This window comes from Cardiocondyla obscurior, linkage group LG24, assembly GCF_019399895.1.
Source record: "Cardiocondyla obscurior isolate alpha-2009 linkage group LG24, Cobs3.1, whole genome shotgun sequence".
NCBI classification, from domain to species: Eukaryota; Metazoa; Arthropoda; class Insecta; order Hymenoptera; family Formicidae; genus Cardiocondyla; species Cardiocondyla obscurior.
Genome location: NC_091887.1, coordinates 593,422 through 612,064, shown reverse-complemented (window position 1 = coordinate 612,064; position 18,643 = coordinate 593,422). Strand labels below are relative to the sequence as shown.

Below are 18,643 nucleotides of genomic sequence, written 5' to 3'. Positions count from 1 at the left end.
CAAAGATTAAACACTTTGGAACGAGTAATAATATCAGCCATGCTCGCGACTCCGCAGCCAGCGGGCTGACTCTAGATTTACGGATATATTAAAGTCTGTCCCTCGTTGCTCCTGATTTTTCTAAAACAGCAAAAATGTAGAAAAATCGTTTCATCCTTGCTGCAACATCGACGAGCGTTTGCATTCACGACCTACGATTTCGTGCTCATGATACGTATATTTTTCAATCGCAAATTAAGTTCCCATTGTTCCTTCCGTACTTAATCGCTGCACATGTGACGCGGGCGCGTGTCGATCGATACGAAAAAAAAAAAAAGGAAAATAAAGGCGGAAAAAGCGGTCAACTGTGCAATCTATGCCGGAGCGCGTTAAATCGGGCGTCAACGATTACGCGTAACACACTGCTGCTTATAGATTAATCGATCGTTGTTAATTACGCCTCGAAGGAGACACGTGGCGTGACTTTGAGCGCTTACCAATTCCCGACGTGTCGGGAGAACGTAATATTTTCTCTCACGCCGTATTACACAGAATCGTGTACAGACGGGGGCCGCACAATGCTCGCCCGTGTCCAACGTCCATTCCTCGATCCGTCGCCGGCTCGCGATCTATTCTGTCTCGCTTGAATGGCAGCTTGAACGAAGCCACTCCCGCGCGGCCATTTCCCGCGAACAAAGACGGTGCCTATGCCGACTTCTCTTTTTCGTATCAATTTCATCACCGGCTCTAATTCGATCTCGCTGGCTCCCGGGCTTTTGTCCGCGCCGCGTTTCTCTCTTTCCGCGCGCGGACGTCTTAATCGGCCCTGCTAGATAACGCGGAAAGAGACTCTTGCTACTTTGCCGAGGCATCGCGCTTTTTGTCCCTTTTGTTCTTTCCGCGTCAGGTATGATCCGTGAACTTCACCGGCAGACCTCGCACCGATAGATTTTATCCTTCAACGCGGACGTGTCGTTATAGGCTTGCTAATATTAACCCCTTTCACGTACGTGACGTCTATACGCTCGCGGTTTTTATAATTTTTTTCTTCTTCTTTCTTTCTATTTTTTTTTATATATATATTTTTTTTTAAAGATTAAGTTAATCGTTGTATTTAGTTTTTCGACAAGCACACTTTAAATCCCCCTTTCAGTTTTCCTCCGAGACTCACTCCCCGCGGTTCGCCACATCTGTATTATCCTCGGTTTCGTTTTATTCTGCCGCCGTTCGTTTCCCTACCCGCGAGAGAGCACCCACCCGGCCACTCCCCGGCACCAAAGATCGAGAAAGGGAATGTAAGAATCTCGCGCTCTCGCTGGGACGCTTAGATTTAACGCTCAGCCTCGCCGTTGATACACGATCGGCGGAACAATAGCGACGGCGCGGAAGCCGCGAAGTAACGGGGCGCCGAAAAATAGCGATAAATCCGCCGACGTGCCGGCGAGCGGGCGAGCCCCACGTCCTCATCTCTCGTGTTTACCAGTCTCCATGAGTATTCCGGGTGTACCCGGTAGAATAAATCACTCGAAGGGAGCCGGGCGTAGAAGGTAGAGGAGAAAGAGGAGGAGGCCGCGTGATCCTTCCTACCTATGCCATAGATCATCGGTAACGATCGGCATGAAAAACCGGGAAACCCAGCCCGGGAGTGGCGCCCTTTCCGGGTGAAGGAAGCACGAAATTCATCGGCGATTCCACCGGCGACGCTTCCGCCGATATTTCCTCATTACAATGGCGGAGGGCAGCGAAACGGGAGGGTGGAAAGGAGCGAAAGAGAGAGAAAAAGAGAGAGAGAGCGAAGATAGGGACGAGTGTGCATGGCGCGAAGGACGAAGTAGCCCGCGTGAACGGTTCCCGATCAGATCGACGGTCCCACGGGGAAAGGACTTTTTCCGGAAAATCCCTAAGTCAATCTGGGAGGATTACGAACGCTCGCGGAAAAAGGAGCGAAAGCGCGTAAAGGTAGCGACGTGGGGTACCGAAGAAATTGCGTGTGTAGGTGACGGTGAATTGAGATAAATAATACTCGGGATGAACGTCACCGAGATGATTGGATTCGTTGCGGGTAATTTGACTTTTTTTTTTTTTTTTTTTCCTCCTTTTATTTTCTTCCTTTCGTTTCTTTGTCCACGTTGATTAGCCTATCTCCCTGGAATAGCGAATGCCGCTTCTCCCGCTTGCCATTTGAATCACGAAGCGCTCGCTTCCGGTCGCGCCGGTCCCCGAGTCAACTTTCGAAAACTATAAATTCTAAATAAGATCATGTTATTGCGTCACCACTTGGATAAGTTTCTTCCTGGTGCATTTGGGGTCTACGTGGTCACAATACCACAGTATACGAGTACGTACGTGCCGGCGTGTACGCCGGTAGCGAACGATATACGAGTCATAAAGCAATTTCTCCTATTGTTTCCGGACGGAGTGCCGCGCGATTTTCGTCTCGTCCCTCGCGTGATTGGCTTCCTTCGGCAAAGCGCGATAAATCCTGGCCGCTCGACGAAGAAGACGGTTGTATCGAGACTTTCGCAATTAACGTTACACCTATACTGCTGCGCGAGAAAATTAAAAACTCTGCTCTTCAAAAAGCAATTCTTATATCCGCGGATCGTGATGCTGCCCGAACTCGTTACACTATGTACGTTACGTTACATTACATTATGTATTATAATCTGCACAAATATAATAACGCGTGTCCCGATAGGTATTATGTAAATGCACGATGCAAATGCGTAATACCTATCAGCGTAAATAATGCAATCGCGATCAATATCGAGTGCCTGACAACTGTCTTGGGGTATGTTTAACATCCGGGATTATTCGCGGCTTTGACAGCGGGATGTTTCGATTCCGAATCGTTGGTGTGAATGTAGAACATGCCGTTGACGAGCGGAGATGTCTGGGCGCGAACATCTGCTGTCGCATCTAAAATGAGTTTCCCCACGTCTTGCCTCTCTCTCGCTTTCTCTCGTTTTCTCTCGATCTTCTCTCCCTCTGCAGGAAGCTCGGAGCTAATGATTCCGCCTAACTCGAAACAAATGTCGCTCATCCCCGGTCAGGCCGGCGGCTCCGGCCGGGCGATAAATTTGGCAGTAAATTGCCGTGTTAACCGTAACGTAAGTTATCTTAAACGTTCGGGCGGTTGCAGGTGCGGATGGCATTCCGCTCGCTACGGCTCTCTCCGACGCCGTCGGTTTTTATTAAACTCGGCGATATGACGCGGGAGTGCTCGAAGAGCCCCCCGGATGATGGAGGACACGCGCCGGAAGACCGTTCTCGATTATGTGTAAAAATCTGATGCCATCCCGCGTCGGGTTCTCGCGCGGCTCCATAAATTTCAGCCGGACGTGAATTACGCGCCGCGAGAGAACTCCGTCAGCTCGCAAAATAATAAAAGGTATTTCGCGCCGATAGCCCGGCACCGGCCTCCTCTCACTCCCCTTGAAATCGATCAAACGAATTTCGAATTAACAAAATTACTTTCGGCCGAAAATTAACGGCGCTACGTTTCAGCTGCGGCGTTCGTTTTTTTTTTTTTTTTATTGAAACAAAACGCGTTTTCATAACTTTTTTATTTTATTTTATTTTTTTTTTTTATTACTTAACATACTTTAGATACTCCGAGGCATAAATATTGCGTTCTCCGGATATTCCGCCAAGTGAATTACGTCGGAAGTTAAAATTGGCGCACAATTTTGATATCAAATTTCAACGATAACCGGCCGTGTACTCGCCAGGACCATGTGGGACAGAGAAGAATATCGCCGGATGAATATTTATGTATGAATAGTGAGCAGCTATAGCTGACATCCGTTGTACGGACTAGCCCCGGCGTATCTCCCCCGTCTCCCTCAAAAAAAAAAAAAAAAAAAAAAGATAAAAAGAGATAGGAGTTATCGATTCATCAATATTTATGAACGTACAAAAACGCGAACGTGATGAAAGATCTTTCGCACGTCGAAGTAACGTAGGTTACACTTTAATCGGAAACCGGTGTAAAATCATATAACAGTGCACTTTAAAGCGGCAAGCTAAAGACTTAATGCACTTTCTTTCTTGCAAAATTGTATTAACCGAAGAACATCTATTTCCATATCATTTTAATACGCGTACAAAAAAAAACCTGCTATTTAATTATTAAGAAAATCCTATCTGTAATATTAAAAAATTAGCGTGACGCGTTAATTAGCTGTTAATTGTTACCGCTTAAAACCGACGCTTCACGCCAAGCGAGAGTCAACGTCGGAGCGTCGTGGACCATCGAGCGATAGCGTTAAATAAAAGAATTAATTTTTGCAACAAATAATTAATCAGGCGCGTTCGCGAATATCCAGTGCGAGAGAGAGAGACGGGTAGGTAGCGGGGTGGGTGGAGTGCGAGGGAGGAAGCGGCGTACGTGCTGCGTGCTAGCTACGTTCCCCCACTACCCCCACTCTCGCTCTGTCCTTCTCGAACGGTCGACCGAAGCGTACGCACGCAGCACGTGCTCCGTACGTATTAAGTACCTACGCAGAATCGACGGGCCAGGGGCATATAATTTGGCGTTAATTACCATCCTGAATTAATTGTGCGTGACCGGCGACCACGTCTTTCGATACCAAGTAAGTAAAAACCACGTGTGCGTGTACATTAAATTCGCGACTCCTCGCCGTTAACAAAGCGTGCACGAGTACGGTCGGGATCGGGGGAAGAGGGTCTCGATTGACCAGTCCGCGATAGATTCGGGATATACTCGTTCGTGGTAGAGGAATGCGAGGCCTAAAAAATCTTTTCGCTGCCGTATTTTTATGGTTGCGTGGTGTGACCGAGAGTAGAGGTCGGTCACACGTGCGACGTACACATCTCGCGCGGTGATCAGGTGAATAGTACAATGTGCCGGCTAGTCGGCTACCGTAGTCGACTGTACATTATTATACAATATTAGGTGATGAGAATTAATCTTGGCGATCGACAATGCTTACGTGTCGGGTATCTGAGAAGTGAATACTTCACATAAAATACTTGTAATTATTTGTAACGCAGTACGTTTAGCTTTCGTCAATTTTGCTAATAAAATATAATTTTTTTGTTTCAGATTAAACCAGAGAAAGACATTCAATGAAGGAGCAGTAACCAGACATCCTCGTTAGACTGGCCAGTGCCGAGAGGAGGAAGAGGAGGACCTAGGAAAGGCATCGAACATCGAAGAAGCAACCCACTGGTGAGAATTAATTTTTTTTATCTTTACCGTTTTAATTTAATTTTGTAATATTAAATTAAAAAATCAGAGACGTGTTTAATCTTTTTTTTTTTCTAAATAATTATTGAGATCTTTATAATTTAATTTTATTCATTTATTTGTTACAGATCATCTTGCCAACACTCAGCTGAAAACCGTACGCCGATTATAGCAACAATACGAACCACAGTCAGTTCGTCGGTCGTCTCGGGAGTGCCGCCAGTTTTCGGTCGTTTTTTCTCGATTATTTTATTATCGGAAATGCGTTCGCGAGTTACATGTGCGCGGAAGGATGACTCGTCACGTCCCATCTGAGAGGACGAGCAGGCCCAGGAGGCATCCTGCATCGGCGGAGCAACTTTTAGGTGAATATCAATTTTTTAAATTAAATTTAAAAAAAAAAAAAACTTTTACTTTTTTTTTTGTTAAACTTATGAACCAACTAGCATGTCTACATTAATATTTTTCTCTTTATGTTTCAGCCAACAGCAGAACTCTACAACTCCGCTGTATGCAGATTGGTAAGTCTACTAATTCTTTTTCTTTACAGGATTTTTTTTTCAGACGTATCGAAAAATATCGCGCGTCAAAGATTAGTAATTTTCGCGGAAATGTAAAATCACGGTCGGTATTCGCGAGTGACCTGTGCGCGAAAAGATGGCTCGTCACGTCCCATCCGAGAGGAGGAGCAGGCCCGGGGGGCATCGTGCATCGGGGGAGCAACTTATAGGTAAGCATACATTGAAAAAAAAAATCTTTATTTAAAAAAAAACTTTTTTTATTAATCTTATTGACTCATATACAGGCATGTCTACATTAATGTTTTATTTTATGTTGCAGTCACCGGCAGAATTATTCAACTTCGCTGAAGCTCATGCAAGTTGGTGAGTGGTACAATTATTTTTTTTGTAATTTGTAATTAAGAGTTCCTTAAAAAATTGCATGCGCATAGCGAGCGCATAATTTCTTCTAAATAAATAAGTAAATATAATACTTGTCACATAACGAATAATAATATAAAAATAATATAGAACAATACAATTTTTTATCGGTTATTATTATTTAATAATAAAAAAAAAAATAAAACGGTAGCAAACGTTTCGGAAAAGCCAATTATGTTAAACTGAGACAAGCGAGAAAGAAACGAATTAAAACCGTAGTTAAATATGTGAATCCGGAAACGTCGGGTGGGGAAAAAAAAAAAAGAAATATGTGGAGAGCCTACTTCTAAGAGATATAATTTGATGATCTTGCGAAATCCTGGCGGTAACAGCTTAATTTTGCGAAACACGCGTCTCGTAGACGCGATAATCCGCGATAAGCCTCATATGAACGTAAATCCGAGGTGCGCGCCGCTGGAAAACCCGCGGCAGAAGCAACCGCGATAGTAATTAACGACAACCGTCGACAGTCGCGAAAATTCACTGGGAAAGAGAAGAAGAGAAAAAGGGACGGGGTAAAGTGAGTCGGAGAGAGAAGGGAAAACTTGGGGATGGAAATGGCGCAATTAACGAAGCGCAACCGGCCCTTAACTTCGCTGCGCGACGCGCGTCTCGGATCGAGCTACGCAGCCGGAAGTGGCTCGAAAAAAATTGCCCGATCGAAACTCCGCGATCCTTTGACGTGGCAAAAATAATTCGCGAATATCGTCTAATAACAAAAATAATATTAATACTTTCGATCCGCTTTTCAATAATAATTGCTCGCTCCTCCGAACTCTGCTAAAATATTTTTTTTACCTTGTATTGACTAATTAAATACAAATGATAGCGAAGTGGGGTTTTCGCGGAGAAAATCCGCGGTCGAGGGACAATTAAAATCAATCAGGATAATTGCTATAAACAACTTGCAAAACTAATTGTCGACGGTATAAAATGCGCGTCGATACCACCCGCGAGTGCACTCCGACCCCAGGGCGATCTTAATTACCGAGTCACGTCAGATATACGGGAGGGACGGAGGGGAAGGTAGGAAGGAACTTAATTGCATCGTTATTTGTTTGTAAAACTTCGGGAGGGTGTTATTCTGATTCGCAATCGAGGCAAAAACCGAGATGGTGACACAGTAACCATCCGATTGGATCGCGCGACGGGAATGATTCAGTCTATAAATTGCGAGTCACGAAAACGTACTAATAACACTTTATTAACGAACAATAAATTATTAATTAATTAATAAATGAATTATTTGTCGCAACGTTGATTGATAATAATTGCTAAAATACTTCTCGATGGTAAATAGCAATACGCTTAACAGATTATCGAACACTTATCTTTAATTTGCCGCGCGAAGCTAGTCTATCTCGTGGCAGTCGCGTAAAGCCAACAATGTTGCCTTGCCATCGGTTGCGAAAGCGGTCTCAAAGCGGGAGTGCTACCCTTTGACGTCGCGAGAACGCTATCGGAAGTCGCTCGAAGAGTAATTGGAATCCCAAAACAAGCGAGAGAACAGGCGCCAATCGCACAGCAGGTCTCGCACTCCCTCGCGTCCCCCCGAGTGTTATCCACAAGCGATCGGAAACGTTCTGCATTCTCGCGTTCGTCCCGCTAGTGTATTAATTTGAATAATTACTATAAACACGACTGATTGCCGCGACAAAAGAAGCCCGATCCTCACGCGCCGCGACGAATATTTAAAATTCCATGTTAATTAAAAAAAAAAAAAAAAAAAAAACCCCTTTGCGTATATTTTTCTCCCTTTTTATTCCATCTGATTATTAATTCCATTCTTTCGCCAAATCGTGTGAAATAGATCTTCATTGATAAACGTTTAGGAATCCTCCGATATTTCGCGTTGCAAAAAAAAAAGATTAAAAATATCTCGGAAATTATGCTGCTAGATTGCCACTCAAACTGACGTTCATCGTCTTAGTTATCGCAGCGAGTCGTAATCCTCGAAAAGGCGACTTTGTGAAGCGATATTATTCGAAAGAATACACGACTTATTTCGCGCACTTCACTGTCGCAAGACCGTCGATACAGCTTTTACTTTATACCCTGAAGAGCCGCCGTTCAATTACGTGCCTCTGACGTCGCGTTATGGAATCTTGCGTATCCCCATCAGCGACAAGTGGTAATCCGATTTTGCTCATTAAATTCATATGCTTGCGTAACTATCTTTCCGACGGAAGTTAGGTAACTCATTGACAGCTTAAGTCTCATTTTTTAGACTCGTCTTTATGTATGAATTAAGATCAATTACCTTTTTCTTTTTTTTTTTTTATAATTTATCCTATTCGCGAATAAATTGCACCTTAAAACTGAAACGCGGTCGTTAATGGATTAAATAGTACATTCCGGGAGGAAAAATGTAACGCGATCTGTCCCTACTAACAGCAAAATGTCTTCATTTTCTCGCTGCGCGAAAAAACATTTTCCTTCGCTTCCGTCTCGACGACGCATTTCGTCGTAATAAAGTTATCTACTTTTCGACGTTAAATAATTTCGGTTGTGACACTCGGCAAAAATTATCGTCGGTATAATTAAAAACTGCAATACTTATACGTTACAATTTGAGAAATGTATGCATAAATGTAACAAATGGCACAAAGCGGCCAGAAAAGGTAGGCCGTGTAAAAGAAGCGCGCGGCGCATTCCGGTGAAAGGCGCGGCGGAGAAACGCGGGTTTAAGTACGCAACGGAGGGCAACTGGGAAATAGGGAGACGATGGCAAAGTACAGAGAAAGGCTTCTATTAAACGCCCACCAAATTAGAGCAAAATTAAACTATACTTCCCCGGAGTCCGCGGCGAAATGCCTTTAAGCGTTTCCATCAAGACGACGCGCCAGGCCATTAATTCTCCACGATCTCCCATAATTCGAGCTTTTGAAGAAAATGTTGGCAGCTCCGCGCCCGTATTCTTTCTCCCGTTAAAAGAGAAGGCGAGCGAATAGACGAGTAGACGGCAAGCTCCTTCTCCGTCGCGAATTAAACTTCGCGTGTTAATTGATAATTCTGCCGGGAAATGGGCGAGACGGGGCGCAGGGGCGAGGAGGGAAAGGTGCAGCTTTTTGAAAAGGGCTCGCGACGCCTTCGGGATGAATGTAACGACCGCGAGCGTGAAATGGCAAAGGGATTCTCGATTCCGGCCGCAGATTCGCACTTGAAATTCCGCGGCGAGCACGGTGTTTTCTCGACGTCGAGCGTTGACCGTAAAAACGACGGCCGGGCAAGCACAATCACGGTGAATGGCGGCAAAAACAGTATAATTCGTAGGGTACGCCCGGCTATCCGCGAAACTTGCTCTCGCGGTTTTTCCCTTTTTTTCTCTCCTTCTTTTTTTATTTTTTAAATCATTCCCCTCGTCTCCCGCTCTGTTTCTCGTGCAACCGCAATCCGATTTGTCAAGTTTGTTAAACTCCTTGAAGAACATTCTTTTCCGAGCGAGAAAGAGAGGTAGGAAGAAAGAACGGTGAAGAATAGAGAGAGTAGGGGAAAATTAAATTTTATAGAACGCGCGATCCTCTCCTTCTTGAGGCCGTCTTGTTCTTCGCGCTCTAAAATTGTGTCTCTCCGCCCTGAGCTCCCTTCGCTTTACCTCCCCCTTTTCCCCCGGTCCGCCCGTGGCGCGGCAGTTCATTTGGCGGGTCGAGAAAACAAACAGACGCAATCAGCAACAATGGCTTTTTGTTTCTCTTCAAAGTCATCCGCCGGTAATCCGCAGCCTTGAGGAGATTGAAAGAGCTCGTTTCGAACCGCCACTAGTGGCGCGGGCGCGAGAGAGGCGAGCCCTCTGACCCGTCCCCGTCGCAGTCGCCGTCGCCGGCGACATGTAACATGACGTGCAACGCACTCGGGTCCCGGACTAATACCGCTCGACTAAATCCGCGCTACCCGGCGGGATCGACTGGCGACAGCGTCGCGACATGTGCATTAATGACCCTCCCCGTCGCCGAGTGGTTATTTACCGAGAGAAAAACCTCGCTGCAGCGAGAGAGCGGGCGATGTCGAAGCGGAGAGCCGTGATAAATGACGAGAAGGAATAAAGCGTTATCACGTGTAACAACAGTTTGCTCGAAGGGACACATTATTTGGATTCGAGTGTCGAAAGGATCGCAGCGAGTTGCGCGAGAAATGTAAAGTAAAAAACAGAGGTAGAGAGATTCGTCGGGAACCTCGGGGATTGCGCACCGTATGAGGGAAAGTGCGGCACGCTGTTTGAACGCTTTTATTTTCGCGCATATTATTAAAATACGCCGGAGCGAGGAATACAACGTCGAATTAAATTCCACCGCGGAATCTACCGAATTTGTCCCGCGAGTTTTCTCCGCTTGTCTCTTGGGCTCATCAAGCCCGGCGATCGATACGATCTCCATGAAATTAAAGCCGCCCATTCTTCCGGCGCTTTTTTGCCGCACATGAAAGAAAGCGTGAGACGAGGGGAGAAGGCACCGGGGGAATGAGGGTGGAAAGAGAAGGGAGAGAGAAAGGGGATTAAAGATAGATGGAGAGGAGAGAGCCGAGGCATGCGTGCCGCAATATTCCTCCTAGCGGAAACTTATTGTCGAGGAAGCCTCAGACACTCTTCCGGAACACGAGAGCTTCAAGGAGAACGTCGGGAATGCAAACATCGGTGTCGTTGGCACGAAAGCTCCCGAAATAGTTACATCGATTAAACCCCCGGCGAGCACGTTTGTAACCATCGAGTTCCACGCGTCTGCAACATTCGTGCGCGCAAAGTTGCATTCTAAAATAAACGTAGACGTATCTCTATATCACGGCTTACTTTCGGCAACTTCGGAGTAAATTCCTTTTGAAACAAATAACTTCATTACGCGAGACGAGTACCTACTGTCGGACGCGCCGTTTTTAAAGAACATTACTTCAGGAAAACTAAATGAGGAATATAGTATAAAGATATCGATGGGAAAGGGCGAGAGAGCCGCAAGGGCGATAAAATTTCAGAGAGACGACTCGCTGCGGAGGGATTCTCGGTTGAAAAACGTGTAGGAGGCCGAAGAATCTCGTCTGGAAATTTTTCGAGGTAGATGGAGTAGAGCGACGATTAGAACGGTGGGTGCCTACGGAATTCGCTGTGGAATTCGTTTTTCGACGACGACGACGACGACGGGGAAATGTTGTCGTCGTCGTGCCGAGGTCTCGTTACGCTCGTCCGGCTGTCTGTCGTTCGGACACGATAATTAACTCGGGCTGATGCATCGCGCGGGGGAGGAGAACGGGGGGGATTTTCATGGCCGCGCCGCTGTAAAGCTCCGGAGGTCTCCGTGTCTGCGATCATGTGCCGTCGCGAATTCCGAGCACCATTATAAATCGCGTCCGATGTCGCCGGCGCGTAAAACCCATTCCGCATATTATTCATCAACGTCTCTCGCGAGCGAAGAAAATGAGAGGGCAAGCGTCCGCCACAGTCCGCCACGTCGAGCACAGACACGCGTTCTTCGGGAGGGTGAAAATAAATACAGCAACATCGCGCGAAAATATACGTTTCCATTCCGAGGGAGAAATATACGGCTCGGGCCAACGTCGAGGGAACGAAACTTTATGACGCCCTACGCGGATTTCGCGTTAGCGCGACGTATCGATCAATCCGGTAATCAGTTATTGTCACGTCACGACGTTAACCTCGCCGGCCCCCGAGGAGACCAAGTGGTCCCTAATAGCCAATTTGCGCGCGACATTACAGCGGATTATTGAAATACGTATTATTTCCACATATATCATCGTGAGGCGAGATCGCGACGTCGAGATGCGACCTGAAGATACGCTAGCAATTAACAGCCGCATTCGAGAACGTAATTGCCAATTTTTAACATCGCCGGGCAAGAGAAAAAGTTTGTTCGAATTCTAATTCCACCGCAAATGTTTTTTTTTTCTTTTTTTTTTTACTATCGTCATTGTAAGATCTCGACCATTATCCTTAATGACGCGTCATTTTGTTTCTCAAGCCAGACTTGTAATTATGCGACCAACTAAGGGCGAAATTAGCATTAACCGACGTCGACAAAATCGGGCCACAGCGTTTAAAGTATAACCCTCGCGACAACCGCCCCGAGCGAGAGGAGCGAAGGGGGGGGCGGAGGGGGAATCGACAATTAACCCTTAGATTCGAGCACCGCCGGGGAAAACTTTCCTCTCCTCAAGATCCCACGCAACTCCTTCAAGGACTTTCGGCCGGGCCAACTTCCTAATAATTCCCTCGTGGGAGGAAAGTTTCGGTACGGTAAAACGACGAAAGAGGGAGAGGGGGTAGGGACCGAAGGGGAGCGCGAGAGACGATAGGAGTCCCGTCTTCGCAGGATATCGCGAATTAGCCTCGAACTCCTTACAAACGCGAAATCACGAGACGATTCTAGCGAGGGGGAGAAAGAGAGAGTCCTCCTTGGACGTTTCCTCGTCTGAGAAACTTTTCCCCGGTGGATCACAGGACCGGCTGGCTTGGCTGGCTGTGAGAAAACCCCCGCGGGAATCCCCGTTCTCGCGCACGACGGAAGCTCGTTCGTCTTTTTCAATTGAACGTACGCGACGAATCTCTATTCAGGATAATATCGATCACCCCCTTAAGCCGATCCGCGACGATTCTTTTGTACTTCTAACTCGCAGCCCTTGATACGTCAATCTATTCCTTCGACAATTACTATTTAGCTCGACAATCACTTTCGCTAACCGATAAGCTCTTTAACTTTTCGCAGTATTCATTTGTTTCAGAAAAAAAAATTTTTTTTTTCTACGAATTTAATATGACATTTCTCGATACTGTGCCAGATATACCTTGATTTGAAATATTTAGAGCAATAAAAATAACCATTGGTTTCGTAAAAAATGTAACTGCGTCACTAATATTCTCGCCGTACGTAGATGGAAAAAAGTAACCCCATTGTTATAATAAAAAAAAAAAAGAAAAAAATAGAGTGCAATGGTAATGGGCTTGCTTCCTAGTTCTGACTAATGCTTTTTCCGTTCGTTCGTTTTACTCTTCCGAGGTGCTTTTTCGTTACTTCGAGACCGACATGACGGTCCAATTTACCAAGGAATTATTAATACAAAGAGTTTCCTAAAATACGCTCGCAGTTGACACGGCTAAATGCCGTTTACAGCTCGTAATAATAAATGTCCCCGACTCGCACTTCCCGCAGCCGCGTGCGTGCACGTTTCCAGGTGGGATCACGCGAAAGCCGAGAGATCGTGTCGGAGTTAAGACGTCCGGAGGGAAACGGAGGGCCGGAGGAAAAGGGGTGGAAAGAGAACGCGCTAGACTGGGGTGCTTAACCGAGTTTGTAAAATTAACGAGCGCCTGTTCGCCACGTTCGCGCTTCCTCCATTTTTCCACGCCCGCTTCTCTCCTGACCTACTGCCGTCACGATCCTCGACGTTTTATCTGGCGACAACTGTTTCCCCGAGACACGTGAAACACGCGACACACGAGAACGACGAAAAGCGACTTATTTACGGAGGCACTCCCCTGTTTTTTTTTCTTTCCCCCCTTAGAGATGGATGAAACGGAGAAAGTTCACATACATTACAAACAATCTGGGAGATCTATCGATTGATAAACTCGACGCAAAGAAAATTGGGGAATAAAAAAAATTTGTTGATAAAAAAAAAGAAATTAGAGATTGACTTTATCTCGATTCCGTTTTAAATAAATAAAAAAAAAGTAGGACGCAATGATTCGTAGCCGCACCCCTGCCCGAAGCGAACCCCTACGTTCTAATTATAATTCTCGATTGCGCAAAATTAAAATCGCCAGGCAAAATTCGATCAATTCCTATGAATGGTAAAGGTGAATTGAGACCAATAACGCCCGATGTCGCTGTAAAAATTTGCATTAACGTCCGCCGCGTTGAATATTCAGTTAATATTAATACGTTCAACGGCGAATAATCTACATCGAGCCCGATTTTCGTAAAGCAAATAAATCACGCGATGGGAACGGACATTAAATTTTGCGTTGCATTTCCGACGAATCGTCGCGCAAATGAATTATGTCGGATCGGGACAAATACGAATGACAGTTTGCGGGCAAACGCGCGTTAGACTGTGCCGTTAACGCGGCGAAAACGGTGCGAGCATCATCGAAAAGCCGAATCCGCTCGTAGCCCGCGGTGTAATTCTCATGGAATAAAAAAAAAAAAGACGCGTCCGACAGCCGGCGATTTGTAATTTAGCGAACGAATTCGCCCGCGAATTTTGCTAACGCCTGAACGGCTTTGTTCGCACTACCACCGGTAATCGAATTAATATCCGGTAATCGGTGAAACATGCGCAAAGCCGCGCGGTCACACGTTCCAAGGTCTCGTGTTAACGAACAGGGGAAAAAAAGAAGAAAGTTTCGGGATGCGCGATTGATAGCGCAGAGCGCGCCGATTGTTCGCTCAAAATCGAAACGAATTGTATCGCGAGAGATAAAAATGCGGTCGCATGAGAGGAACGCTGCAAAAATTTCACGATCGCGTATCACGTATATCGTAATATCGCGGGTTATCGTTGTTAAATAATTTGAAAAAAATTACTGAAAAATGCTAATTTTTTTTTTTTATATTCGAAAAAGCCGTTCAGTGGATGGTTAATTAATAGAAGTCAAATTTTAATGTTTAAAACCTCACACGATCCAGCTTTGAATAATCCAAAATTTAATTATCAAAATTTATAATGTTCTAAAATATTTTTGTAACATATTTAAATGTAAAGTTTAATGTTAAAAAATTTCGGGGCAAAGTGCATGACAAGTCGCTTTATGCGTTACATTAATTGCAAACGTGTACGCGAATTTATTATTTTTACTGCAAAATATCTAGCGATATAAATTTTGGATTTTTGCCGATTAAATGTCCCGTGTAATCGCCGTTATTTTCGAGGACCCTCGCGACGGTAACTTGCAGACTCTTAAAGTATCACGCAACTCGACGCCCGCGCAAATTCTTCCGGGATCCTCAAAAACGTCTCGCCGCAGGAAGACGCTGGGCGTCCCCCTCTTCCCTCACCTACCGTTCCTCGGCGCACATATTTCCAGGATCGAGTAATTTATACCGGCCGTAATTAATCGCCGCAATTTGTATCGGTCGCCGCGCCGCCTCGCAACTTCGTTATTACTTTACCAGCGTAATAATGAATCTCCAAGATCACGCCCACTTCCGCGTACTCCCGGCATCTTCGCGCAACTTGCCTAAGATAAGCGGCAGTCGCTCAGGGGGGTTGCCCTCCCCTCAGCAGGGGGTTGCCTCGCGATGTACTGTTCTCCCCCTCAGTCATTTCGAGCTTCACGATCGACATTAATTTCGAACCTTAATAGCGAGCACGAGGCCTCATTTTCGTTTCCCTACTTTTTCTTTTTTTTTTTTTCCCTCCCATCCTGTCCTTCGTACTTTCTTCCGAGTGAGCGATGTCTCCGAAAATTTTCGTCTCCGTTCCCGGCGCGAGACGTTCACCGCGGCACGAATTCGTCTGCGAAGTCGCGATAAAATCAAGCGTAAACCGTTCGAAGTCGTGTATTAATAATGCGACTAGACGACAAAGATGCGTTAATTATTATAAAATATTTTTTTTTTTTTGAAACGCCAGAGGCGAAATTGTTAGAGGCGAAAGAAGGATCTCGTCCGAGTGCTTTCATGGAATTTTAATCCTACATTCTCGCGAAGCATACCAATTCATTACCATCAGTCCCAGACAGCTTTTATCAATACTGACACTAATGGTTTCGCGCATCACTCGTTGGTTTATACTCTTTATACGTATAACGCGCTGCTCATCGCGCGTTATCGCGATGATCGACTGCACATTAATGTTTAACTAGTATAATGCGTCCGCGCCTAACAAAAGTCAACTCTTTCTCTGATGCAACGCCATGGGGGAGAAAAAAAAAAAAAAGCCATGCTCTTCCTCGCGCTCTCATTTCTCATTTCCTATGATCTCTGCAACTATTTACATTTATTTTCTAAAAAGGAAACGCGGACGGTGGAAAACACTGAAAACGTTTCTCGCGTGCTATGATATCTCTTAAATTATAATAATGGAAATTATATTCTCGTAAAATAACTGCGTTAATATTTTAATAAAGTCACGATGTTTTGAATAATTTCTTTTCTAGAATTCAGCATTTCAGTTTCATTACTTAGCCATTTTAGAAACGGGTACGTTCAAAAGACTTTCTCTGCGAGTATCTGTAATGGAAAGGAAATCCGTAAATGCTACGTCTTCGAATTAAGAAATACTTCATCGTCTCGAATGTTATCTAGCGTTCCGCCAAGTCGTTTAAAGCAGAAAAATGGTAAAACAGTTTACACTGCGAAGGTTTACTATTTCTTGAACGCTTCGCATCGTTTCGCTCCTTCTTTGAAGGAAAAATTCTGAAGAGACCTGGCAGCGAAGAACCCATCAAGCGAACCCTGTATTCCTCTCGTGCCTGGTTTCGAAAGGAGGCTTTTATTAACCTTTGAAAAAATAAGCTCTTAGTAGCGGTAGCAAACCTTGGCGCAACGTTTGACGACGAAGCGACGCTGAGAGATGCGCGAATTGGCGGCCCGCGTATCGAACTGTCGCGTAATTTCTGACGATTCGGCTTCGCTTTATTCGCGAGACACGAGTAATTCTTTCTACTTTATTTAAATTTTTTTTTTTTATGCAAACCTGGTACTCGAATTTACGAACGAAATTTTTTTCAAGTGCAGTTCCGATACTTTGAATATAAATAATTGCAGAGAGCGGAGGTGAAATAAAAACCGCTTGCGTTTAACAAGTCCAGCATCGTCGAAATAAAAGTAAAAATGTCAAAATACAAACACAACGAGCGTCGAACTTAACAAATCAAAATTGGATTACTGGATTTTAATCTCCCCGGCGTAAAAGGTGAAACGCATTCTCGTAATTCCATTAGTGAAGTGCCGTAAAATAGAAAATCTGCGTATCAAACGATCGAAGTTGCTTGAAAATGTCTCACGTTTCGCGAAACTCTTCAGGGATTTAATTTCACTCGCGAGTCGTTGACGTTGAACCGGCAGCGGGCTGAATTAATAGAGACCGCGGGTTTATCCCGGATATCGGATAAGATTTCACAATTTGGAACGCGTGGCGATATTGCTCGTTGGAAATCACCGGCGACAGAAAGGGATTGCTTAATCAAGCTGATTGATAGAACGAATCACTTTGTAACCGACCTTGTCGACGTGTTATCGGTACGATTCGACTAACGACGAGCCAAAACTGACAATATCGCGCCCTCGTCGCACCTGATGCATTTCGATAATTGCATCCACCGCCGCTACGGGACCGGAAAATATAACGGGTGACATTGTAACTGCGCGCGTTCTCTTTTTTTTTTCTCTCTCTCGCGAACATTTGTCACGCGGGCGCGCGTGAAAAGCTCGTCGATTTCATTTACATAATAATTTTTATTAATAAACAAAAATTCCATTTGCACGCGACGCTTTTATTAGACGGCAATTTCTCTATTACGATCGATGCGGATCGATCCCGTTTGCCTGCGAGCGCGACGTTAAATCCCGACGGCGGAGTTTTCAAATCTCTTAAGTGCGGAGCGGATCTTTGACCACGACGACCTCGCACGCAGAATGCGAGGCGAGGGGTCAAAAAAAAAGCTCCGCTTCCGGAATGATTACTTTTACGGTTGGCGCATTAAAGCGCTCGGGACCGCTTTCGGGACGAAGTACCGAGCGTCCCGGCGGCCCATCAACGTCGTCGAGAGCAAATCCTTGTATAATGGAACGATCTAGCCGGGACCATCGATCGTGGCCCACGAGGGCGCGTTTCTCGCCTCTCCCGGCGTGTAACATCGCGTCCGCGCCCCCTCACCCCCAACGCCGTTGCGGTTTCAATTTTGCCGACGCTCTGACCAGCCACGCATACCCCCCCGAACTCCTCGTCCGTCGGGCCCTCCTCGTGTCGGACGCAGCGGATGTATCTTCCGCTCGCTCACGAGGACGTCTCACGCACTTACATCGCCGCAACACGCGTCTGCAACTTTGATGGACGCGTACTGGAACGGGCTGTAACGCGCTACGTTATTAATGGCCCGGGTATTACGTTCTCCTACGTTCGAAACGTAATTTCGCGAGATTTATACGGGAGATATTTCGGACGATAAGCGTGTACGTCTGAGCAGCGTGATAATACTCTTGCGGAGTACGTCAGGTACGTGGCCGGGAACCCGCACGATTTTCCTCTCTCGCTCTCTCGCCGAAATTCAACAATGATTTCCGCGGACACCACCCTACACGTGTCGCGCTTACGAATAGCCTTCTTTTTTTTTTTCTTTATCGAAATTTAACGACGGTAAATCTTCATAAAACACACCGCAACGTTATTAGCAACTTAAATCCAAATCGGAATCTGATCCCGAGGCTCGTAATTTTTTATGATTACACGTACTGTAGAATTAAATATTTTTATTGTCGTTATTTTAATTCATTGGTATTTACTGGCATCTTATCGATCTCTTGAGCCGCAGAAGTGCATTATCGCGTTCACGATCGAGCAGGGA

General features: G+C 45.5%; 1 protein-coding gene and 1 long non-coding RNA gene across 4 annotated transcripts in view; one reads left to right on the top strand and one right to left on the bottom strand.

The window, feature by feature from the left end:
• LOC139111454 (uncharacterized) overlaps positions 1-5,747 on the top strand; it is a 31,765-nt gene extending 26,018 nt beyond the window's left edge. Inside the window, exons 3-4 of one of the 2 annotated variants that reach the window (XR_011547209.1) lie at positions 5,048-5,173; positions 5,320-5,747. This is a non-coding gene — a long non-coding RNA (uncharacterized lncRNA). Of the gene's footprint in view, positions 1-5,047 lie in introns of both variants that reach the window. The other variant, XR_011547208.1, reaches the window with a different exon arrangement.
• Positions 1-18,643, bottom strand: part of Slip1 (SLo interacting protein 1) — a 148,669-nt gene that overhangs the window by 35,310 nt on the left and 94,716 nt on the right. The window lies entirely within an intron of this gene.